Here is a 5,023-nt window from a genome sequence, read left to right as displayed (position 1 = left end):
GTTTAGATGTGAATGCTGAGAAGATAGAGAGAGGTCTTCCATCTGCTGGTTTACTCCCAGCTGCAGTGGCAGGAACTGAGCGGATCAGGAGCCAGGAGCCTCTTCCAGGTCCCCCACGCAGGTGCAGGGACCCAAGCACTTGGACCATCTTCTACTGCTATCCCAGGTCCTACCAGAGAGCTTGATCGAAAGTGGAGCAGCCGGGACTAGAACTGGTGCCTGTATGGGATACTGGCACTGCAGGTGGCGGCTTTACCTGCTACGCCACAGCGCTGGCCCCCAAGACATAATCTTGAGAATAATAAGAAAACAGAGATAGGCTCCCTTCAAATGAGTAACAATTAGACTGATACCTAATTTTTTTTTTAATCCAAAAATATTTTTATGAACAGCATGGGACACAGGGTTAGTTTTTGTAGCCACAGCTGGCTCGTCTGCCTCTTCCCTCCGTGACCTTCCTGCCCTCGAAGTGGACATACAGTTTGGTGTGGCTGTGTGGGGCTCCTGGGGCCTTGCCCAAATGCCAGTACACCTCTCCACCCTTGCGAGGACCGGAGAGCAGGACAGCGCCACAGTCCTTTGGCGGAGTCCAGGGCCAGCTGGTCAAATTCAAGGAGATGCGGCTATGGCCTGGCTGGTCTCGCACAGCGCACACGCCTTCAGTGCAGGTGCTTCCCGAGCCCGCAGGTCCTCTGTCACGCTCCCTACAACCACAGCTGTGTTGTTTTCCCGGCCAGGCCAGGAGACATCATCTTCCAGATCATCCGCTGGGACAGGGAGGGGGTGGCCGGTTGGTGTGGCTCATGAACAACCTCAGCAGCACAGCCTAGTTGTAGGTGGGGTTGGTTCATCTGGCCACAAACCTGGCTAGCTCGACCAACAGCCCTAGGTGGATGTCCTGGCTCTTGGGCTCCTTGTGGTGAACCTTTTGTTCCTTGTCTTGGCAAATGTTGACTCTCATGATGGCGACTCCTGCCTGGCCACATCCAGGGAGGGAGGGAGTGGGGGCAGGGTCAGGGGCAGGGACAGAGGCAGGGGCAGGCAGGCAGGCACTGGAATGGGTGTGGAAAGCCTTCAACGAGCAGAGCATGCATGATGACATGTGAATGCGACACAGCACTCTGGACCTAATCTTTCAAAAGCAACAATGACATCTCAGCAGAAACAATGGAAGACAAAAAACAATGGGATAATATCTTTAATGTGCTGGGAAAAAGAAAAACTGCCAACCTACTATTCTAAATCTAGGAACATATTATTCAAGAAAGATACTCAAAATTTAAGAAAATGAATTATTAGTAGACTACCAAAAAAAAATACAAGTGTGTTCTTCAGGGAACAGAAAAATAATCCCAGTGGAAGCTCAGAGATGAAAAAAGAAAAAGAGTGAGAACAAACAAAAAAAAGCAAATGAATATTTGGTGAATTAATATTGGTTGTATAAACAATTATAATACCTAGGAAGGTAGGAGGCTTCAAGATCCACAACATATGGACTAAGGCTTAATAAGGAATGGATGTAAGAATCAAATAATGCTAGACCTTGATAATTCAAGGTTGTGTGTTATGATTTTGAGGTTCTGTGCTCTGTTTGTGTCCCCCTAAAATTTGTACGATGGATCCTAACATCCAATGTGATGGTATTAGAAGGGGTAACCTGGCCGGCGCCGCGGCTCCGGCACACCGGGTTCTAGTGCCGGTCGGGGCGCCGGATTCTGTCCCGGTTGCCCCTCTTCCAGGCCAGCTCTCTGCTGTGGGCCGGGAGTGCAGTGGAGGATGGCCCAAGTGTTTGGGCCCTGCACCCCATGGGAGACCAGGAGAAGCACCTGGCTCCTGCCTTCAGATAGGCACGGTGCGCTGGCCGCAGTGCACCGGCATCGGTGGCTGGCCATTGGAGGGTGAACCAACAGCAAAAGGAAGACCTTTCTCTCTGTCTCTCTCTCTCTCACTGTCCACTCTGCCTGTGTAAAAAAAAAAAAAAAAAAAAAAAAGGAGTAATCTGTGGGCAGTGATTGGTTCAAGAACATGGACCCAACATGAAGAGGATTAAATGTAAAGAAGTCAGAGAGAGACCCCTTATCTTTCCCATCCGTGAAGACAGAAGGAGAAGTACCGAGTGCGGACCAGAAAGGAAGACCCCAGTAGACACTAACTCTGTGGGTGCTTTGGGCTGCTCAGCCTCCAGACTGTGGGAAATGAACGTGTTTGTAGCTACAGTTGGTGGTATTTTGTCGTTGTGGCTTGAGAGTAGCCCCCAGAATTAGTATGAGTGCATGTATCTTCCAAGCCAATGGTGGGACGGGTGCAATAATAATATTAACCAGAAGACGACAAGAAAGGAGACAAAAGAATGTACTTTTGCTAAGCATTTACTAAAGGGCTAGCCTAAGTGCTTTGGACACTTTAAGCTCAATGTTAGTGCACGGCAGACTTTGTTGGCTTTTTTAAGAGTGGATCACCCTGAAGAGGGGTGGTAGATACCTAGAGATAGCAGGGGTTAGCCCCACGCTGCAGGAGAGCTTTCTGGCCACATCTGCTCCCCGATCCAAGAGGTCAGGGGTGGGGAGCGTTCAGCCTGAGGGCTGTAAAAGGACCCCCAAAGCACCCACAGGCGGGACAAATTCAATGAATCTATAGCAGGCTCGTTTTTAAGTTGATAATCTTGTGTGCCCCACGAGTGATGTTAGAAATATCCAATGGCCCTGCTCCCTGCCAAGAGGTGATGATTTTGTTTTTGAAATAAAAACTCCAAGAGGGTCAGTCTGGTACTTAGTCAAACCAAACAAACCGTCCTCCCACCAGTTTCACCGACCGTCGCTCTCAAACTCAATCCAAACTTCAGCCATGAGGCGGAGGAGACCTAAGCGATGTCACGTTGTTGCCGCCAAGACACAGGCGGAGCATAAACCCAAGAACCAGGGATCTTATCCTAATCCACTCTGGCCAGTCGTGTGACCCTGGGCACGTCAGTTAGCCAGCCCAGCTCCATTTCTTCAGTGAAGCTGGGGAGATCCTGCCTGCCTGGGAAGTTGCGTCAGAATTGCTGCAAATGAAGCTCTTCGGTCGTCTCCATGGAGTGTTCCTTTTCTGCTGCATGTGGATCAGCCAGCCCTTAACACCCCTTCTCTGAGGTTAACCCAACATTTCAGTTTTGCAGGTGGGAAACTCGGGCACAGAGAGGCCTTATTCTAGCTGTGTGATCTTGGGCAATTGCTTAATCTCTCTGCAGTTTTCTTACGTGTCCAGTGGTAACGCAGTAGCAGCCTCGTACAGCGATTGTGAGGACTGACCGGAGACGTGTGTGTGCAGGATCTGGTGCCTGGTAGCAACCCTGTGTGCTACGGCAGCTTCTGGCCCTCCCTCCTCCCCTCCCCCCTCCCTCCCTTCCTTCCTTCCTTTCTCTCTTTCTTTCTCTCTCTCTCTTCCTCCCTCCCTCCCTCCTCCTCTCCCCCTCCCTCCCTCTCTCTTCCTCTCTCTCTTCCTCCCTCCTTCCCTCCCCCTCTCCTTCCTTCCTTCCTTCCTTCCTTCCTTCCTTCCTTCTCTCCCTCCCTCCCTCCCTCCCTCCCTCCCTCCTTCCCTGCCTCCCTCCTCCCCTCCTCCCTCCCCTCCCCTCTCCTCCCCTCCCTCCCTCCCTCCCTTCCTTCCAGGCAGAGGCAGAGGCAGAGGCAGAGGCAGAGAGAGGTCTTCCATCTACTGGTTCACTCCCCAGATGGCTGCAACAGATGGAGCTGTTTGGAGCCAGGAGCTTCTTCCGGGTCTCCCACGTGGGTGCTGGGGCCCAAGGACTTGGACCAGCCTCTATTGCTTTCCCAGGCCATAGCAGAGATCTGGATTGGAAGTGGAGCAGCCGGAACTCAAACTGGCGCTCATGTGGGATGCCGACAGGGCTTTACCTGCTACGCCACAGCGCTTGCCCCCAGCTACTGGTTCAAATGAGTTACGTTACTCTTTTGTGGAGCATTTGAGAAGTCGTCTTGCTCCAGGATATTAAGCACTGGCAGGCTACAGCCATTCAGTCCCAAACTCTGGCGTTGGTGGGTTGTCCTGGGGAGACCTTCCTCCTGGGGTCAGGTAGAGTTCAGTGAACTCGCAAAGAAGCGTGATTTTAGACGCTCCAAGGTACATCCACTCATCTCCTCTCCACTCCCTCCGCCTGTTATTAAACTGGTAGTTTTTACAACATCAATAAAGAACTTTCCTACCCAATTACCGCGGACAATAGGCTGAAAAGCAGTTTCGACTATGAAAACGTCGCGTTGGGTTCATTTAGATTGTTTTGCTGTGTCAAATCCTCACTTGAGTTCAAAAGTTCAGCTGAACCATGAACTTTGTGATTTCACAGCAGGCACTTCTACAAATATAGTGGAAAGCGAAAAAACATACAGTATTTAAGGTGGGCTTGTCACATTGTATATTACACGCTTGGCCTGGGCAAGCCTAAAATAACCCTTACTTTCCATCGCTCCGTGACATATCAAAACGAAAAGAGGGAGACAAAATTAAACCGTGAGTTACCTGACCTCCGAGGCTTCCAAGAGAATGCACAGCCAGTGACTAATCATTAGTGGACAAACTAAAGCCGGCTAATCTTCTTAATAAATTGTGAAGTCTTGTATACCTCTTGGTTTTAGTGGTGGCTTTTCTGCCTGTCTGGAACAGGCAGCATATCAAAACAAAAGGGTCATGACTTTATGTATTTGTTAAAGTTAGAATCCACGTTCTCATGTAACTCAGGCTTGATTGGACCCGGTTACACAAGTGCAGGTGGAGTGAAAGTTTCCCAGGAATGAGAGTAATGCTGGTTTTTCACTCGTCTATTAATAAATATGCACACACGAAGTTCAAGAACCCCTCATTTTGTAAGCCTTCTGTTTGTGCAGCTTTAGGTTCAAGGGTAAAGCAAACAAGATAACAAATTCACTTGGGTCAGGGCGCCTTTGGGCTTGAGCCCAACAATATCCTCCAAGCCATGGCCTAAGATTTCCTGCCCCATCATATTCTCCCGCTGTTCTAAGGAAAGACG

The 5,023-nt window shown here is 50.0% G+C and overlaps 1 pseudogene; it reads right to left on the bottom strand.

Annotated features, from left to right (window-relative positions):
* Positions 1-406: 406 nt before the first annotated feature.
* LOC100342653 (large ribosomal subunit protein eL18 pseudogene) lies at positions 407-961 on the bottom strand (annotated as a pseudogene).
* Positions 962-5,023: the final 4,062 nt, after the last annotated feature.

The sequence above is a fragment of the Oryctolagus cuniculus genome, chromosome 15 (genome assembly GCF_051225735.1).
Source record: "Oryctolagus cuniculus isolate XC-2025 breed Fujian yellow rabbit chromosome 15, ASM5122573v1, whole genome shotgun sequence".
NCBI lineage: Eukaryota > Metazoa > Chordata > Mammalia > Lagomorpha > Leporidae > Oryctolagus > Oryctolagus cuniculus.
Note: the sequence above shows the minus strand (reverse complement) of the source record. Positions and strands in the feature narration are given on the sequence as shown.